The sequence below is a fragment of the Ovis canadensis genome, chromosome X (assembly GCF_042477335.2).
Source record: "Ovis canadensis isolate MfBH-ARS-UI-01 breed Bighorn chromosome X, ARS-UI_OviCan_v2, whole genome shotgun sequence".
Lineage (NCBI taxonomy): Eukaryota > Metazoa > Chordata > Mammalia > Artiodactyla > Bovidae > Ovis > Ovis canadensis.
Window position 1 is genome coordinate 139079861 of NC_091727.1, and position 22072 is coordinate 139101932.

The window sequence follows — 22072 nt, forward strand, 5'->3', positions numbered from 1 at the left end:
CTAGAAAAATTAAAACCCAGAAGCATAGTAGACTTAGGAATCAGTTTAAAAGAATCTAGTGTCTCATTATGAATTAGGATTAACCAAGCACAGACAACTATAGAAAATGTGGATATGTAAACTGCTTGAGTTTTATAAAATAGCTGGGGACATGGATTTGAATTCTAAATCTCTCCACACTAAATTTCCCTGAAAAAAATCTTTAAACTGCTGTGCCTGTAAATACCTTGGTCATTCATAATATGTATTCAACCATCTTTTCTCATTAGGGTTTCTAAGAGCTTCAGAAACTCTTTGTGTAGCAATTACAGTCATAACATAGAGCTCTATTGTTTATAGCATGGCATAGGGTCAGTCGCTTAAAAAGTGAAGTCACTCAGTCATGTCCAACTCTTTGCGACCCCATGGACTGAAACCCACCAGACTCCTCTGTCCACAGAATTCTCCAGGCAAGCATACTGGAGTGGGTTGCCATGCTCTGTTCCAGGGGATCTCCCTGACCCAGGGATCGAGCCTGGGTTTCCTGCATTGCAGGCAGATTCTTTATTGTCTGAGCTACCAGAGAAGCTGATTGACAATAAAGAATGTATAGGGATCCAGCACACTACAAATCTTCAAACTTCCTTGGGGCTGTAGGGAAGTTTCAAAAGCAGATTGCAGACATTAAGCAGATATTGACTTGTGTTAAAGTCAGTCACACACGTATCAAACTGTTAGGTAAGCATTGATCCAAGACCAGTATTTACCTCAAGGAACAATGCATCCTGGGCTGACCAAAAACCTCAGTCAATACATGTCTTTTTATATACATTCCATTACCAAAATTAATTTAGCAATCAAAATTAATTAGTAGATCAAAAATTTTGATCTACTTTTATTTTGACATCAGAAGAATATTTACAGCAACTCCAAAAAGTAGGTAGCACTTCCTATTATATTGCTGTAGTGAATTTATTATGCTAAAGGAAAAAGCAAAGTAAATGTTATTAACTTTGTTATAATAGGAAAAGGAGTATGTCAAGGCTGTATATTGTCACTGTGCTTATTTAACTTATATGCAGAGTACATCATGAGAAACGCTGGCCTGGAAGAAGCACAAACTGGAATCAAGATTGCTGGGAGAAATATCAATAACCTCAGATATGCAGATGACACCACCCTTATGGCAGAAAGTGAAGAGGAGCTAAAAAGCCTCTTGATGAAAGTCAAAGAGGAGAGTGAAAAAGTTGGCTTAAAGCTCAACATTCAGAAAACGAAGATCATGGCATCTGGTCTCATCACTTCATGGGAAATAGATGGGGAAACAGTGGAAACAGTGTGACTTTATTTTGGGGGGCTCCAAAATCACTGCAGATGGTGACTGCAGCCATGAAATTAAAAGATGCTTACTCCTTGGAAGAAAAGTTATGACCAACCTAGACAGCGTATTCAAAAGCAGAGACATTACTTTGCCGACTAAGGTCCATCTAGTCAAGGCTATGGTTTTTCCAGTGGTCATGTATGGATGTGAGAGTTGGACTGTGAAGAAGGCTGAGCGCTGAAGACTTGATGCTTTTGAACTGTGGTGCTGGAGAAGACTCTTGAGAGTCCCTAGGACTGCTAGGAGATCCAATCAGTCCATTCTGAAGGAGATCAGCCCTGGGATTTCTTTAGAAGGAATGATGCTAAAGCTGAAGCTCCAGTACTTTGGCCACCTCATGCGAAGAGTTGACTCATTGGAAAAGACTCTGATGCTGGGAGGGACTGGGGGCACAAAGAAAAGGGGACGACAGAGGATGAGATGGCTGGATGGCTTCACGGACTCAATGGATGTAAGTCTGAGTGAACTCCTGGAGTTGGTGATGGACAGGGAGGCCTGGCGTGCTGTGATTCATGGGATCGCAGAGAGTCGGACACAACTGAGTGACTGAACTGAACTGAACTGAATCAACTTTGTGCTTTCCTCCTGGAAAGTGAAAGTCTTTCAGTCATGTTCCACTCTTTTCAACCCCATGGAATGTAGCCTGCCAGGCTCCTCTGTCCATGGAATTCTCCAGGCAACAATACTGGAGTGGGTAGCCCTTCCCTTCTTCAGGGGATCTTCCTGAGCCAGGGACTGAACCCATGTCTCCCGCATTGCAGGCAGATTCTTTTACCATATGAACCACCAGGGAAGCCCAGGAAAGGTTTGTAATTTACAAGAAGGGGTTGGGACTAGAGAAGAAGGAACTTTAGAGACAGGAGACTTTGCTTAAAATTTTGCTACTACCATTTAGTAAATATTCAGTGCCAGGAAAGTTTGCAACCATTCTGAGACTCAACTCTACAATGAAGAAAAATAATACCTTCTTGATTCATCAGCCTGTTATACGAATCAAATGAGATCAAGTTTTAATCCACCGGTCCCTCTATCCCTCATCACCTCTTCACATCCAAATGCCTTGAAGGAGTTGCATAAATTCACATTTCACTCATTGTTATCCACACACTCACCTGTCAACCTACAGCAATCTGTCTTTCATACCTACCACTACCTTAAATGTGCTTTTTATTAGTCACCTACTTCATTGATAAGTCTGATAGATACTTGGTTCTCATATTTTTTTATTTTACAATAGCATTACTCACTCTAAGATCTCTATCCCTTGGCTTCATGTCTCTGTATTCTCTGGATTTCCATTCCTCTATGGCTATTCTTTCCTAGTATCTTTCAGGAGTGCATCTTGCCCTCCCCAGCTATTTTCCATTACATTGTATTAAGCCCTCTCCCCTTGCAGTATGCACCCTCTCCCTGTGTGATCTCACTAAGTCTTATGGTCGACCATTACTATGTATGTGCCGTTGACTCTAAAATCTATTATTTATTGATTTATTAAAAAATGAAACAGTACATATTGTGAGATCATATCTCTTCCCTAATTGTCAGACATGTGTATCTGACTGTTCACAACAAAGTTCATCACCTTCCTCATCAAACCTGACCTTTCCCATTCTGAGTTCTTTATATCACCTTATATCCAGTTGCCCAAGGTCCAAATGTGGATGTCTTTTATTCCTGCCATTTTTTTGGATTCCACATGCAACCATTTGCCTATTCACATTGATTTTACCTTTCTGAATGAAGCAAGAGAAAGAGCTATGTATGTAAAGAATAGAACATTCCAAAAAGTGGAGATGGCAAGAATAGTCTCAATGAACAGCCAGGAAGTCAATGTGTCTGAAAGAATGTGTCTGGGATGTGATGAGGGGGAAGTGGTAGGAAATGAAATCTGATTGTTAGTGGAATACTCCTTACTTAAAGGCTTTGTTCAAGTGTCAATTTATCAGAGTGGCATTTCCTAACAAACTCTCTAGAAATTAGCAGTCTCTGCCTTCACACTCTGCATTTCCTCATGTACAACTTTATATTATTCATAGAATATAGAATATATCAAATTTATTGATGTATATAAACTATCTGTTTACTTTCCATCTCCCTTGGTATATTATTATTTCTAGGAGACTGAATATTTATTTCATTCACTAATGTGCCTCAGTGCCCAGAAAAGTGCATAGAAAACATAGTAAGATCTCAATAATTGTTGACCAAGAAAAACTGTAAAATACTTGGAGCAGAGTATGTAGTCAATACATTGTTACACTATTATTATTACAGATGAGTAATTAAAATACTTTGAGAAATTTTAAAAAAACATATAATTCTAAACTAGGAAATCACAAGTGCAAGGTGCTTAATTATGTGATTAGAGGTAAATCTGGATGGAAAAAATCTATAGTATCCACCTCCTTCAGGACTGGAGGTGTCATATACACACCTCTGGTGTCCATCTCACATAGGCATAGGGCCAATAGGATATCAGGCTGTAGTTGCTGCTGGGAGCTGGAGGATGCAGTAATATTGAAACTATTCTTTGGTTCTCTATTAGTATCTGTGGAGAAATCTTGTTACATGGACACAATTGTAATGATATAATTAGTAGCAACAGAAAATGGAAGACCTCAGTGCAAACTCATTTTTCAACTTGTTTGATCTAAATAGTGGTTGCCTGATACCAAGCTTGGCTCAACCCCTCTCGTCATGCCCACATTTGAGACTGTGCCAGTTCCCGACAGCAGGTCAGCACATTAACAAATACAAAGCAAGCAAACCTTATTATTATGTAAGGAGGGGCACAAATTTATTAATTTCAAACAAAGTTAACTGCTTGGGAAACTTACCAACATGCTGCCACAGTCATTTATATTAATAAGAACTGCCTTATGACCCAGTAATCCCATTGCTGGGCATACACCCTGAGGAAACTAGAACTGAAAAGAGACACACATACCCCAGTATTCACTGCAGCACTATTTACAATAGCTAGAACATGGAGGCAACCTAGATGTCTATTGGCAGATGAATGGATAAAGAAGTTGTGGTACATATACACAATGGAATATTACTCAGCTATAAAAAGGAACACAATTGAGTCAGTTCTAATGAGGTGGATGAACCTGGAGCCTATTATACAGATTAAAGTAAGTCAAAAAGAGAAAGGCAAATACTGTATATTAACACATATATATGGAATTTAGAAAGATGGTACCAGTGATCCTACATGAAGGGCAGCAAAGGAGACACAGATGTAAAGAACAGACTTTGGGACTCAGTGCGAGAAGGAGAGAGTGGGTGGGATGATTTGAAAGAATGGCATTGAATCATATACATTACCATATGTAAAATAGGTGGCCAGTGCAAGTCTGATGTGTGAAGCAGGACACCCAAAGTTGGTGCTCTGGGACAACCCAGAGGGATGGGATGGGGAGGGAGATGAGAGGGGATCCAGGATGGGGCAGACACATGTATACCTATGGCTGATTCATGTTGATGTATGGCAAAAGCCACCACAATATTGTAAAGCAATTATCCTCCAATTAAAATAAATTATTTTAAGAAAATAAATAAAAGAAATATACATTTATATATAATAGGAAAAACACCTCAGCTTTCTGAGAACCCTTAATTGGACTCTAGTTGAAGCATTCTCTAAGGAAAATGACCATAAGTTATTGTAAATAGCTCAATCAAGTTAGCTGTGTGTAGCAGTCTGTTCCCTAAAGCCTTTAAGATTATTGAGAGAATTAATAAGAGGAAAGGAAAAGCTATTACTAGAAGCAATAGATCCCTTCTACACTAGGGATCCAGCTTTGAGTAGTGGTCTGTATGTGAAGATAAGAAGGGGTCACAGTAAAAATGGTCCAAGTGGTGTTTAGCTGCTGTGTATGTACTAGAATCAGCAACAAAATTAGAGCAGTATATATTCTTTGAAACTATTGAAGTCCACAGGAAGGTAGATATAAGACACAAAAGATTTGTCTTTCCAATGAAATTTAAAAATAGAAGCAGGACTTACATCTTAAAGTATCAATCCCAGAAACTTGTACTGGGGCAGGAGGCAAAGGGCGTAAATCTAAGAGCCAGACTTGGGACTTCCTGGAGTGGTTTAGAATCCACCTTCCAATGCAGGGTTTGATCCCTAGTTCAGTTCAGTTCAGTTCAGTCGCTCAGTCGTGTCCGACTCTTTGTGACCCCATGAATCACAGCACGCCAGGCCTCCCTGTCCATCACCATCTCCCAGAGTTCACTCAGACTCACGTCCATTGAGTCCATGATGCCATCCAGCCATCTCATCCTCGGTCGACCCCTTCTCCTCCTGCCCCCAACCCCTAGTTGGGGAACTAGAATCCCACTTGCCATGAGGCAGCAAAGCCTGAGTGTTGAAACTACTGCGCTCACCCCTCTGGAGCCTGCATGCCACAACTAGAAAGAAGTCCATGTGCCACAACTGAGACCTGACACAACTAAATAAATAAGTAAAAATGATGATAAAAGAATAAATAAGAGGTAGACCTGAAATAAACATGAAAGAGAACAAACCTAGGAGATGCTGAGATCTGGACAAGTATGTTCCTACTACTGAAGAGGAAAGCAAGACATTTAGATGGAACAGTCTCCCACATTTCATCACTTTGCATTTTATTTAAAACAGGGTTTTAAATCAAATAAATATATTTATTTTAAAAAGGAGCTCTTTTGTTACTGGTGGATCATTATCATTTGTTAATAGATGTAATAAGAATGTGGTTTAAACAATATTTTTAACTTCTAACTGAATATTCTTGTTAGTCCTAGTCTCTTTGCTTGAAGATCATATTTGTATTTCTTTTAAAGGAACATTAGCAACTGTTTGAGAGTTGCTAATGATAAACTTACCCTCAACTAAGAATTTCGCATTAATGTAATTAGAAGAACTGAATGAGCACTGAAAATAAATTAACTTTTTCAATTTGAATCACCTATTTTGTGCCTGTGTCCACACATAGGAAAATTTAAGTTAAACAAGTAATAGTTCAGATGCCATAGTCTAAAATGAATTAAATGTGAGAAGGAAGCACAAAGCAAGAGTAAAAATATTAAATGAACAATCACGGCTGGTGAACTTACAGTAATTGGTGATATGAGACAGGAACAGAAACATTCATAGTAACTGAAAATATGATATACTTACAGTAATTAAAGATGTATATGAAGATATATCTATATATATAAAAGTTGATGTTTGCAGTAATACCAATATTTTTTTGTTGTTTTTAACAGCAACCAATAGTCTTCTTCATATTTCCAGTCAGTGACTGGATCAGCTCTGGCTCTTGCTTTTTCATTAAGAACAGCCCCTATTTCAGTCCCTTAAAGCTTCAGCTCAGATGGGCACATATAATTTCATTCATAGTTCACTGACTAAGTCACAAGGCCAAAATGAAAATCAGTGAGGCAGGGCTTATGCTCCATATGGAAACACTGCAAGTAACATGGCCACAGATAAAAATATATAATTGTCCTATGGGAAGAATGGGTACAACTGAACCTTAAACAAGGTAGGGATTTGGGACACCAGTGCTCATGCAGTGGAAAATCTCTGTATAGGCTAACATTTTAGCTTTATGTACAGTTCTGGATCCAGAGATTCAACCAACTGTGGGTTGTATAATACTGTAGTAGCTCAAATCCATGTTTTTCAAGGGTCAACTGTAATTGGCAACAATATTATCTACCATAAGGGCCATGCTTGTAAAGGCCAGGGATAAATATAACTGTCACTACCATTTAATGAGTGCTTACTATGTATCCATCCCCTTCTAAGTGCTTTACATGCATTTTTCTCATCAACTCCCCTCGGTAATTCCTTATCCAAGAAGAGAGTTGTATGCTTCCTCAGAGACTGATGAAAGGAATATGTGTGACAGGTGCTTGTGGTACAACAATTTAAGAAAACAGCAACTATAAAAGGGATACTGGCCAAAGAGTTAGCCCTACAGTGTTCAGACATGGAACACAAAAAATAAATTTTGGAAGGATGCATTATGAAGCACACATGAGGAAATATACTGAATCTAGGAGATATTTTGGGACAAGAAATTTGGCAATTAAGGGGTTCATGACATTATAATTTGGGTATAGAAAAGATTTTTCTCTTAGTTCCAAACTAATGAAGCCTAGGATACATGAGTTACATTTTTTAAATCCATATTTCTGTTATAATCATTGTCTTCTATTTTAAGTATAATCTCAACCAATCTTTTTCATTTTACCTCTTCTATTTTACTTTTTAAAAGTGGATTATTCAGCAGTGCATGATAGAGAAGGAAATCATCTTAGAATAAGGCTGTTATTGAACCATACTTTAGTCCATTTGCCTGACACACAGCAAAGCCAATCTATTGACATCTGTTTGCAGTGAAGGAAAGTACAAAGTTTGTTGTAGGGCACCACACAAGGAGACTGGGCAGCTAATGCTCAAAAGAGCCAAATTCCCTGGTGGCTTTCAAGGAAGGATTTTTAAACATAGTGTGAAGGAGAGGGTCATGGAGTATGTGATAAGCTCAGGCATAATTCTCTGGTTGATGGTGAGGTAACAGAGTGTTAATTCACAAACCTCAGTGATCAGTTTTCTGGTTCCAACTGGTCTAGGATCTATATGCCAATAGTCAACATGCAATTAACTTCTTCCACCCGGGGAGGGGGTGGTTAGTATCTGCAGAACAACTCAAAGATATGGCTCAAGATATTGTCTATAGCCTTTGAGAAGAAGCTAAAAGTTCTTGACTTTGCTTTGTGGCTAAACAATTATTATTTTGTCTTGCTTGATTGTTTTACTTTGTTTATACATTTTCTCATTTGTCTGATTAAATTTGCTCTTTGGAACTCAAGGAAGCATAGGAGTCTAAAGCTTTTCTACAAACATGGGTCAGGGGACAGAGGGTCTGTCCCTAAGAAGGCCCAACAGGGACATGATTTGTTCTAAGGCCATTAAATTTAAAAAGTTAAGCTTTGTTAAAAACTAAGTATATTTTCCTTTTTTTTTTCTCATTTGCCATGTACTAGATGGAGGAGCCTGGTAGGCTGTAGTCCATGTGGTCACGCAGCGATGGACATGACTGAGCAACTTCACTTTCACTTTTATGCATTGGAGAAGGAAATGGCAACCCACTCCAGTGTTCTTGCCTGGAGAATCCCAGGGACGGGGGAGTCTGGGGGGGGGGGCTGCCGTCTATGGGGTCACATGGAGTCGGACACGACTGAAGCGACTTAGCAGCAGCAGTAAAAACAGAGCCATGAATAATCACCAGTCCAGAGACCAGTATCTTGGAATCATTGCCTTAAGTTTGATACTTCTATTACTGAGACTGCAGAAAACTAGTTTTCAGCTACTGTAACTTAGTCTTTCTTAGAATTCTCTTCATGTTGCCCCTGTACATTACGTTTTCAGCTTTTGTAAAAAAAAAAAAAAAAAAAGAGAGAGAGAGAGAGAGAGATGTTCTACATTTACCTTAAAAGTATTCATTTTTCATTGCACCAGTCAATGAACTGCATGATAGAATCTAGGGCCATGGGGACTTTACCTCTCTTGAGGAACTGGTGTGGATTTGATATGGGTCCTAGTTTTCATAACTTTGTAATCTGTTTTAGCCTGGCTTCCAAGAAACTCAGAGCCACTATGGCAGTGCAATTATAGTGAGTCTATTTATCTTTGTATTTAGCATACACTCATCCCCATTTTCCTTTGGTTTGCGGTTTGTTTTTCTAGTCTACAATCCTATTGTACTTGTTTTGCTATAATCCCTCTCAGTTCCAATAGAGGTGGGAATAAACAATAGATGTGTGTTCCAAATTAGTATAACTTAACTAATGGTCTCATTATTTTCTATTAATCTCCATATCTTACTGTCTCTATTTCTCATTCTACTTAGTATGGTATCAATGATTGTTTCATCTTTGTACTTTTGATGGTGTTTAATATGTAGCAGTTAATGCACATTTATTCAATGACTGGTTGACTAGTCATGAATCGCAGCACGCCAGGCCTCCCTGTCCGCCACCAACTCCCGGAGTTTACCCAAATTCATGTCCATCGAGTCAGTGATGCCATCCAGCCATCTCATCCTCTGTCGTCCCCTTCTCCTCCTGCCCCCAACCCCTCCCAGCATCAGAGTCTTTTCCAGTGAGTCAACTCTTCGCATGAGCTGGCCAAAGTATTGGAGTTTCAGTTTCAGCATCATACCCTCCAAAGAACATCCAGGACTGATCTCCTTTAGAATGGACTGGTTGGATCCCAGGGGAGGAATACAGAGTTACTAATCAACAGGTATAAATTTCAGTTTTGCAAGATGAGAAAGTTCTAGAGATCAGTAGATCTCAGTTGTACAACATTGTGCCTAGAGTAAACAATGCTGTATTGTGCACTTAAAAGTTTGGTTAAGAGCGTAGATCTCACATTGTGTTCTTTGCTGTTTTTGTTGTTGTTCAGTTGTTAAGTCTGAAAGAGGAAATGGCAACCCACTCTAGTATTTTTGCTGGAAGAATTCCATGGACAGAGTTGTCTGGTGGGCTACAGTTCATAGGGTTGCGAAGTGTCAGACACCACTGAGCGTGTCTGACTCTTTGTGACCCCATGGACTACAGCATGCCAGGCTCCTCTGTCCTTCACTATCTCCCTGAGATTGCTCAAACTCATATCCATTAAGTGGATGATGCCATCCAATCATCTTATCCTCTGTCGCCCCCTTCTTCTCCTGCCTTCAGTCTTTCCCAGAATCAGGGTCTTTTTCACTGAATCAGCTCTTTGCATCAGGTGACCAAAGTACTGGAGCATCTACTTCAACATCAGTCCTTCCAGTGAATATTCAGGGTTGATTTCCTTTAGGATTAACTGGTTTGATTTCCAAAAACTTAAGTGAAAAATAAATAAATAAAGAGAACATCAGCAAATCCACCATGTGCATAACTATGAATGAATACTATAAATGTACCTAGAGATGTCTCTTTCCACACTGAAATGTTGAAAAGATATTTGTAACGTTGCCAGATTTCATTTTGCTTGATTTATCTGACACTCTGTTGGCTTAACTGGAATATCTGGCTTTATCACAAATTTCATTTAAGAATGTCATACTGTTTTCATTCTTACTAGCTCCCTCATCCTTAACCCACTTTTACTCTTCATCCCACATTCTAATAATGTCCTGTTTTTGAAAACAAATTCCCCCTCAGAGGTAAGAAGAAGAGTCAGTCTTTTAAAAAATTTTTTACTTCAGCTAGAGAATGATCATGGGTTTCCAAATTTGTCTACTAAGTTGACTCAAGCAGATGCTACTGTTAATCAAATAATACTTCAGACTGCTAGTGTGTGGATCATCTACCAAACACTCTCCCCACATTCACCCAAGTGCTTACTCCCTGTGTAAATTCCTGCATCATGGATAAAGTAACTGTGGGCTCTGGGATGAGGTAAACTAAACAAATTCTTCAGATAGATTTTGCATTTGAAAGAGGGAAAGGTTTCCACATGAAAACACACATTAGTAACACAGAAAGTTAATTGCTTGCATCACAAAAGACAGGACTTGGAATCCATATATGTCTTAGTCCAGTCAGGCTGCTATAACAAAATACTGTAGACTGAGTGACTTATAAACAACAGAAATTTATTTCTCACAGCTCTGGAGGCTGGAATTTCAAGATCAAGACACCAGCAGATTAAGGTCTTATGAAAACTCACTTCATGTTTCATAGATGGTTATCTTTTTGCTGTGCCCTCACATAGTGGAAGGCACAAAGGAGCTCTCTGGAGGTCTCTTTGGTAAGGGCACTAATCCCAAGCATGAGGACTCTGCCCTAAGGAACCAGTCACTTCTCAAACTCCCTACTTCATAATAGTACCACATTGGGATTTAGGTTTCAACATTTGAATTTGGGGTGGATGCCAACATTCAGTCACTAGCAGAATGCTTGACTGCTATGGAAGAAGATTCCACCAGATGCTCCTGCTTTTGCAGGTTATGGCAAAGAAGGCAAAAAGCCATCAAAATGAAGCTCTTTCAAAAAAAAAGAAAATTGAATAGCTAAAAACAGCTAAAGAGTACTATGGTGTGCTTTTAAAAGGAAGTAACTGTGTATTCATAAAATATAGCTCAGGTAGCTGTGCTACCCAGAATCCAGAGAGACTCATAATGAAGATTAACAATTGAGAAAAAGGGTATCCACTTCAGGTAGAGACTCATAATGAAGATTAACAATTGAGAAAAAGGGTATCCACTTCAGGTCAGAAATGAAATGATAGTGTTCTTTAACATCTATTCAATCTATACTCCAGCTCATCTGACATGTAAATCAAGGCTGTTTTCATTTATTCTTATTATTTTTAGTTATACATCTTGTCATAACAAATACAGTAAATTTAAAGAAAGTCTCTAGGTGGATTAATTGCTCCTAGGAGTGATTATCTTTTAGTGCCAGAGGACAGAGAATTGAGGGACAGTGGAAAGAGATTAAAATAACACATTGCTGCTTGAGAGATTCAGCAGCATTTACTGGCAGAAGTATTAAGACTTACCAGCAGTCAGACTTTGCATTTGGCCTTTCCAAATGCACTGCAATTGAAGCCAAATTGTTGGGGTGCAGCTTATATAATCATATGACTCTGAAGCTGCTCAGAAATAACCTTTCCCTGCATTGCAGTCATAGAGACAGCACAGATAATGTTCTGGAGTTGGATGGGGGAATTATTTCACAACTGGATTACATCTTCCTATTTTTTTTAATTAACTACACATTTCTTTTATGCAAATACAGTGTCAAGTTTTGGAAATGATATCCTTGTATCAGAATATTCACTTCTCACTACATTGTGATCTGCAGGTGCTTGGCAGAAACCCCTGCCATTGTCTCAAGGCAGTGTCTGTCAATTCAATTTAATGACCATAATGATCTTTCTCTGACTCCAAGGACCAGGGGTTCATTCAAGCAGATATCCTGTAGGGAGGGTTCTTAGTTGGCAGAAGATCTGTGCCCAGGGGTCCTTTCATTACATCTATTTAACATTTCTTACTATAAAGCCACAATTCTTCTACATTTCATAATAGGACAGAGCAATGATTCTTTTTTAGAGGGATGATTTTTTACATTTATAAGTGAGTATCTCAGCTGCAAGATTACATCCATGAAGACTGTGAAAATACTTCTTTAAAATTTAGCATGGTACTAGGCCCCCAATGGTCACTCCGGAAATAATAGTAAGATGCTAATGATTATGGCACTTTGGGCTTAAGACAATGTAAAAATCTGTTTTAGTTGAAGAGCTGTGCATTTCACAAAATGCTCCCCTGAATCTGGTCAAAACTCAGTAACTTTTGGCAAATGCCCTTGGAGCTTCTGTAGTCTCTTACCAATGTGGACGATGACCATATTTTGCTTCCAAATGAGACTGAAACGTATTTCTGCAGTAGAGCTATTCTTTAGATAGGAAAACTAATGTTTGGGGATTTTTATAAACATAATAAAGTCACCATCTCCATATCTTCCTTCTTATTTATACTCAGTGTATTTTCCAGTTTTGTCTCAAAATAATAACTAATAGGAGTTAGGTAATGTTTTATATTTTAATGATTTCAAGTGTCTTGTGTAGCATTTTCATTGTTCCAGCATCATTATCTAAGAGGTACTCTAGGAAATGGAATTCCCACTTTGGAGGAGCTAAGTCTGAAAATAACTAGCAGTGATTTTATAGGTTATTTGAGAGAACTGTCACAATTAAAATGTAAAAATGGAGATAACTTTATAGACATTGCTACCCAGGAGGGAAGATTCTGGAAATTTTAATGGTACTCTGGGTAAAAGAATGCTGCTTCACTCAGCACTTTAGCAACTATGGTATTTTGTCTATTTTGTCTAAAATAGAACAGTGATTCTCAACAAAGAAATTGTGGCCTCCTCATGGGGCATCTAGAAATATATAGGGACACTTTCATTGTCATAATGTTTGGGGGGGTTCCTAGTGACATTTACTGAACAGAAATCAGGAATGTTAGACATCTTGCAATGTATGACAAAATCCTGGACTAAAAAAAAAATTGTTTCATGACATGAGAGTTGCAGGGATATGTAAATGAGTGATTATAATGATACAGAAATTATGGAAGAGATGAGGTTATTAGTAATGACAAGAACTAGTAGATGACAGTGTCTACGGAGTTGAGTATTACTGAGGAAGCCACGTGTTACTTCCAGGACCCAGCTTGATTTCTGATTATGGAGGGTGGAATGTCTAGAGGAAGAAGTGTCATAGTACCAGTATGAGGTTTCTCTCTGCAACCATTAATGGTGTTGAGAATACCTGGAGAAGCTGCAAGCTATTCCTAATACTCAAGCCCCATATTGAACTCTGAGGATGGGATAGAAATCCTGAAAAGTATGACCTTAGTTCCAGTGCATGAAGTCCACTATTACTTCCTTTTGGAGAAGGAATATAATTATTTTTGAAGATTTGTGTTGACTCCCGTTGACTCATATTCGTGGAGCTGAAAATGCCTTCTGCAGAAGCCAGGTGTTGTGCCAAATATGCAAGTCCCTTTTTACCCCTAGTGATGCTGAGGTCATCCAATAACATAGCTCTAAGTACCATATATATGACTAAGACTCTCAAGTTACTAACTTTAGCTCATACCTCTCTTCTGAATACCATACCTCTATTTCCAATTGCCTATCAACATCTCCACATAGATGTCTAATAGACGTTTCAAACTTAACATCTTCAAAACTGAACTCGATATCCTTCTTCCACCCTTCAAATGCTGAAGTCTTTCCTTCTTGGTAAACAGCAAATTTTAACATCCAAGAGCTCACGCTAAAAAGTTGGAAATTACTTTGCATCCCTCTATTTATCTCATACACCATATCCAGATCATCAAGAAATCAAGTTGACTCTTGAAAATTTATTCAAAATCCAACCACTCCTCACCATCTCTAGAGCTAAAACCCTGGTCTAGCCACAAGCATTTCTTGCCTGGATTGCTACAATATCCAACTGGACTCCTTGATTCTACTCTTTCCTCTCTTCCCTCCCACCCCTCTTGCCAGAGAATGCCCAACATAGCAACTAAGTTGGATATCATGTCATTCTTTTGCTCAAAATCTTGCAATGTCTTCTCACCTTATTCAAAGTCTGAAGTTCTTAGACTTTCTTAGTAAGTGCTCTCTTCTCATTAACTCCCTGAAGCTCATGCCCTGCTACTTCTCTCTTTACCTTTTTGACTTTATGTATATTGGCTTCTTTGCTGTGCCTTGAAAATACCAGGCACTATCATTAGAGCCTTTGTACTGGCTGTTCCCTCTTCCTGGAATGCTTTTCACCAGACATCTACATGGTTAACTCCCTAAGCGCCTCCCAGATTTTTGCAGATATCACTTTCTCAGTGAAGCCTACCACAGCCACACCTATTTCAAATTCCAACCACTTACCATTCCCTGGCAATCTCAGTGCAATCACCTCACTCCATTTTCCCCCCAAGGAACTTACTACCTTATAACATGCTATTTAATTTGTTTACCATGTTTATCGTCTATCTCCATCCCCCTCAGTCTGTAAGCTCCATGAGACCAGAGATGTTTTCCTGGTTTGTTCACCATTGTATTCCAAGTACCTAGAACTGTCTTTCACATGGTGTTTAATCATTTTTGGGGGGTGAATTACAAATGTCCAAATACACAAGTTGAAAAATTTTTTAATATGCTATAATTTGAGGAAATATTATTCTTTGTTTTATTTGAATCTTCATAAGCATTTATCATCATTTGGGGACATCTTGTCAAAACAAGCACTGACACATATTTGAGTATTTGAGTATTGGGTAGGTACAAAGTCAACACAGGTAGCTGTCATATCATAATGATTTTACCTACAGTTGCAAGCATCTATTATAGTATGTCTGTGGGACTGGCTTTGCCTGTGTATTTACATTTAAAAATATATATTATTTTATTATCAATTACTTTCATTTGCCCTTCATGTTGTAGCTAAGATATAATAATATTATTTTTTTGATACTGTGTACCAATAGGTTATAGTATGTATAAATTTCATTTAAGAATTTCAAAGTAGGTTTTAAGAAATAAAGGAGGTATTGGGTTGAGAATCAGAGCAATGGAGTAATTAATACTTTCAGACTGCATACTTCTTGTTTAGTTTATGATTTTCCAGAGATAGACATCTGGGTACTCTGTGAAAACATGGGACAGATGGCACAAATCCACTAATATTTAATGAAAGTCTACCTTGTGGAAAGCACTCACCAGCTTCACAAACTTTCTTGCCAAGGCTAGGGAGAATAATTTGCATGTCTTTGATGATAAATAAATGTAACTTCTTTACCACCATTAGATGAAACTACAAATTGGACAATTTTTGCATAAAGTCTTTGTTCCTCTCCTTTCAGCACAAACCTTTTAAGACATTTCTGTCTAAACTTAACAAAATATAAACCTAAGTGTGTATGTGCTTGCCTATGCTTAGTGTAGAACAAGTTCCTAGCTCGATTGCCCCAAATCTCTTTCCTGTCTAGTCCTTCCCAATTTTCCAAAGGTTTCCTTCAGGAGGTATCTTTGAAACATGCTTCCTGAGTTTTATCTCTTGTCTATTTCAGGCACCTGCCCCTTCTAGGATAAAACCCTTAAACTATAATTTCATCCATCTTTACCTACCAGATTATTCCCATTCCCATATGACTGTGCCAAACTGATATATAGGAACAAATAGCCACTTAATTTTGACAGTTTGAAAGCAAACTAAAATTGTTTTCTTCTTGCTCCTGGAGTTCTTCTGCCCTTGCAATCTTGAACTCTATTTGAGGTGCATGTTAACATGACATTTTGACACACTTAGTTACTACCCTTGTCTTGCAGAGCTCTACTGGATGAGTCTAAGATTTGGCAAGGAACCAGTAAGCCCTTTTATTTCCATACATTGCAGATGACACTACTGATAGTAGGGTTGTACACTTGTACAATGTTGGCTGAAAAGTCTAATGTATGGTCCGTTACTACCATATAAACAGCAGTTTCTTAAAGTTCCTGTCACCAGTCTGAGTCCCAAAGTGCTTAATCAATAATGAAAATCTTACTTTTTTTTTCATATAAGCTGGGATGAAGAAACTTTAGCTAAATGGCAGGCTTAAAATTCTTTTACAATGTAACTAACTTCCTTTAAGGAAATCAATAGAGATATAAGATATTATGGGATGATTTGAGAGAATAGCATTAAATATATGCATTATCATATGTAAAATAGATGGTTAGTGGGAATTTGCTTTATGACACAAGGAATCCAAAGGCTATGCTCTGTGACAACCTAGAGGGGTGGGATGGGGAGAGGGTTCAAGCGGGAAGGAATATTTGTATACCTGTGGTTGATTAATGTTGATGTATGGCAGAAACCATCACAATATTGTAAATTAATTATCTGCCAATCAAAAACAATTTTTTTTAAATATCACTGCCTATTTGAGCAGTTGGCCAGGACAATTAACTGATTACTGATATTCATACACATATTTCTATTGTTTAGTCACTAAGTCGTATCTGACTCTTGCGACCCCATGGACTGTAGCTTGCCAGGCTCCTCTGTCCATGGGATTTCTCAGGCAAGAATATGGAGTGGGTTGCCATTTCTTCCTCCAGAGGATCTTCCTGACCCAGGAATTGAACCTGTGTCATCTGCTTGGCAGGCATATCCTTTACCACTAAGCCACCTCACAAATAGCGTAAGTAACTTTAATGACCTTTGATGCTTAAGATTTAGCTTTTAGTTTCTGTAATTTAAACTGTGGCCTTCCCAAGTGGTGTTGATAATAAAGAACATGCATGCCAATGCAGGAGACATAAGAGATGTGTATTTGATCCTTGGGTCGGGAAGATCCCTTGTAGGAAGGCATGGCAACCCACTCCAATATTCATGCCTGGAGAATCCCATGGACAGAGGACCCTGGTGGGTCCACTGGGTCACAAATAGTTGGACACAACTGAAGCGACTTAGCAGGCACGCATGCAACTTAAAGTGTAGCAAAATTTTCTCTCCCTACTGATTTCTGTTCACTCGCTACCTCCCTTTCTCCTTTCTCTCCTCGCCAACTACACTCCAGTCATGTTCTGAGATGCCTCTAGGCTTTCTCCACCACCTCCACCAGAGGAGCAGCTGCCACTGCTAACAGCAAAGAAGGAAACTGGAAGGGAGGAAGTAAGAAGGAAAGGACGACAGAGTATTATCAAGAAGGAACAGATGAACCAACTTGTGGTGAGTCTGACCCTCTTCAAGCCCTTAAGTGCCACTCAACTCCCATGCCCTGTCTCCAGTCAGTGCTGTCACCTGAGAAGCAAGCATCATCTGAAGGGAAGCAACTGCCATCACCTTCACTTTGGAGCTGATCGCAGCCTTGAGATAACTGTGTTTCCACCTCTGCTTGAACTAGAAACTATGTAGACATTCCTGGAGCAAAGGGTGGTGAAACTTGTCACAGGTCCTTCTGGAACTGTCCAGAGTGCCAGAAAATTCAGTAAACAGCCAGATTGGCAGAATTGCAGCTGGTCTATAGATCAAGAACTCTTTGCCATCTGAAGATCCAAACATCAAGACACAACAACAGCAGAATGGCTTTCCATTAATGTTATTGTTTGATTGAGAAGCCAAGAACTATTCTGCATACTTTGGGCACAGAAACCTACCTGATTAACTCTGCCTCACAGTGATGGCTGAAATTGTTTGTACAGAGAACCCAGTAAATCAGTGGTCAGGATTCCTTCTTCAGCTGGTAGACAGTATTATAAACTCCAACAGCACAGAGCACATGAAGCAGTCAACATTGGATGCAATTTGCTACATCTGTCAAGATATTCACACAGAGCAGCTGCAAGGTCCATCCAATGAAATTCTGACTGCCATAATCCTGGGGAAGTTGAAAGAAGATCCTAATAGTAAAGTAAAGTTAATGACTACGAAGGCACTCTTGAAGTATTGGAGTTCATCAAAGCAAACTTTGACAAATAATCTAAAACACAATTTCTTTTCCAGATAGTCTATGAAGCAGCCAGTTATCAAGATTATAAGGTGTTAATGACTACATTACAGAATCTGGTGAAGAAAATGCCCTTGTATTGTCAATAGTGGAGGCACATACAAGTGCTGCTCATTTTATGATCACAGTTGAAGTAAAACAGTGACTTTGATGAAGTGGCCCTGTAAGGAATAACATTCTAGTCTAATATCTGTGATTACAAAATGGATTCGGCCACTGAAGCTAAAGAGGCAGCAGAACAAAGAAGGTCCCAGAGCACACAGCAAGATCTGTGCTAAGGAAACACTGTAACGGGGATTTCAGTTCTCACACATCACTAGAAAAAATGATGTAAATGATGGTTCTCCTGACCAACTGATATGAAGATGACATTGTCTCACCTGTTCTTCCCTCTTGTACAGAACAGATCAAGAACTCTGATTACTGATACCAGGATATGATTGTGAAGAATTTTGCCTGTATCTTGAGAGAAAATAAATCCAATAAACTCAAACTCTTAGTTATACAGGTAATGCTTATCTCAACATAATTCATCAAAGACTCCTGTGGAAGTTTGATATACAAGTGTATAGACCAGGGCCAGATTTCTCAAGTTGCTCCATGAAGCTGCCTTAAGTGAGGTCTTCTGGGTTCCCTTGCTATGGTGTCCGAAAGAAGGCCTGAATGCTGATCATCATGGCATCAAATGTGCTCTGAGTTTTTTCCTATCTAGCTGAAGCTGTTTATGAAACCTCAGTGAGTGATGATCAGAAAGAAACAGCTACTTACTGCTGATCTTCATATTACAGAAGCTCCTAGAGATTGCAGACCAGCCTGATGGTCACTAGAAAAACCCGAGAAGTGCTTCATGTGAAGCTTTGATGAAAATTGTGAAAAAGAGTAACAAATACTATTACCCTTCAGTTCAAAAACTGACACTGGCAACTCTAACTGCAAAAAAATGTATTGATAGAGATACAGTCACATACAAAAGCACTTCTGATAAGTTCCAGTTCAGTGGCCTTCAGTCTTTACTCCACACAGATCTTCAAAATATTCTCTGAAAAGTGCAGCATCAAGGTGAGACAATGTTAAGGATTTTTCAAAGAACAGTTGGATCTGGGGATGCAAAAGGGTGACTCAGTTAATACATCAGAGGAAATGTTGCTTGGTGAATTCCTAAAGTATATAGAGGCCTCTAAGTTGTCCTGAGTATGGGTATTTCATTGAAAAATTATATTGAGTGCAAGGTTTTATTGGAGACTGTAAGATAAGTGGAAGATTTATGTCACATCTTGAAATCCAATATCTTAGTTTTTGTTGACAGAGAGCTTGGGAAATGATAATGTCCACAGGTCTGTGAAGCCACAGATTCTATGTTTGGTGATACTGCCTTTGTTATTGGTGGAGAGTTGAACAAATACCTAGAGGTAGTATTGAACACATTTCAGCAAACTTGTGACTCCAAGTGGAATAAATCAGAGCATGACATGGTGGATTATCTGAATGAGCTAAGGGAAGACCACTTGGAACCCTATTCTGTTGCTATCAAGGATCAAAGGAACAAGGATTAAGGGTGGTACACACCCAGACATACTGCTGATGCAAACAAAAATAGAGTTAATTTCTCTTTCTTCACCTATACTGCTAGACTTGAGACTCATCCAAAGAATATTAGGTACCAGTGCTGCTGAGCTAATAAGGAACTTATTTACAGCACTGGGAAGAATGTACTGAAATTAATAGCAGTTAGCTGATGATTCTTGAAGTGTTAACTAAGGAACAGAGATTCAAAACTAGCAAAGCAAAACCATATTCTATGGACAACAAAATAACTGAGGAAATTAAAGAACCAAGGTCAATTTGTAGCCATTGGGATGAAACCCAACACCATCACTGGAAATGTGCAATCTTTTAAAAAACCTAAAAGCAAGGAGTGTTTCACAGATGCTGAAAATACACTGCGTTGAAAATCCTACCACAGAAGGAGCAGCTATTAGCAGTTGGACTGTTGATTAGCTATGTAAACACTGACCTCAGAGAAAACCATTCTAATGGCTACTCTAGGAGCCGTTTTGGGGGAAAAAAAAACAACATAGTGGGTTTACTTAATTGGAGGAGGAGGAGGAAGAACGGGAAATAGGAAGGGAAAGGGGAAGGGCAAAGAGAAGGAGAAGAAATGGAGGTTATTTCTTCCTAAGGAATGCTACAATTTGCTTTTTGGTATTTCAGGTGGTACTGAGTGGAATGACTGATTTTCCCAGAGAACAGAGCTTGGGATCAGCTATTGTACTTTGTCATAAAAAGTAGCTTGCACAGACACTCCTGATGACGACGATGCTGGAGTTGGATTTGTGTACCTTTGTCACCCAGCACTGTGTACATTCAGGGTAAAAGGAAAGGAAGAATACTATATAATCTGAGTGTGACTGAAAGCAGCTGTATCCACATTCTCAACTTCAAGTCACTGAAGTTTATCTTTTTCCCTTGAGTAAAACTGGGACAGGGGAAGGGGTTTATGCTTATAAACACTGCTTTTCATAAAGCTAACTGAAGTTCTGTCTACTAATGGACCACAGAATATGTAAAGGAAAAAGAAAATGAAAGAAAAAAAGATACTTTTTAGCTTTTTGGTTGTTTTTAACTATTACCATCATTTTAAGGAAAACACTGACAAATGGTCAGAACAAAAATCTAAAGTTCCAAGACAAAAACAAAATTAAATTTAAAAACCTACAACCTAAACAAACCAAAATGTAAATGGTTGAAAGTAGCAGTACAAAGAGAAAGCTCCCTCTTATACTTCATATGACTGTCTTGATATCCACTCCGTCTATAAAAAACAATGCCAAGGAGTTCACCAAAAAATTTACAATAAAAATAGGACGCTTGTGGCTGGTGCACTGAGGCGACCCAGAGGGATGGTACAGGGAGGGAGGAAGGAGGGGGGTTCAGGATGGGGAACATGTGTATACCTGTGGCGGATACATGTTGATGTATGGCAAAACCAATACAATATTGTAAAGTAATTAACCTCCAATTAAAATAAATAAATTTATATTAAAAATAATCAAAAAATACAGCAAAATTGAAGTAACTATTTTTGTCTATAAAATGAGGATGATTTTAACAACCAAACAAAATCTAATAAATTAGCTATTGGAAAATTGTTTGACTTTCTATTATTTTTTATCTGAATGTCTCCAATCTAGTATTTTATTGCATGTGTATATGCTCAGTAACTCAGAGTAACTCAGGAACTCTTTGCAACCCTATGGACTGTAGCCCAACAGATTCCTCTGGCCAATGGGATTTTCCAAGCAAGAGTATTGGAGCAGGTTGCCATTTCCTCCTTCAGGAGATCTTCCCTACCCAGGGATTGAACTCACCTCTCCTGCGTCTCCTGCATTGGCAGGCAGATTCTTAACCACTGCTATATTTGCTATACTTTAAAACCAACTAACCATAAAAACAGTAAAAATTATATGCTTAAATGATGTGTGTATAAAATTACACCTCCTATGATGAAAACAACACTTATGAAAGGTTTCATGTTCCCACTGAAGTTAAATATTAATACCATGATCTCAAACTTTCCATAGGAAAAACAAACAAATTTTAAGGAAAATGCAAATTTATCCATCTCCTAAAGAAGAGGGGAAAGAAAAGTAATCTT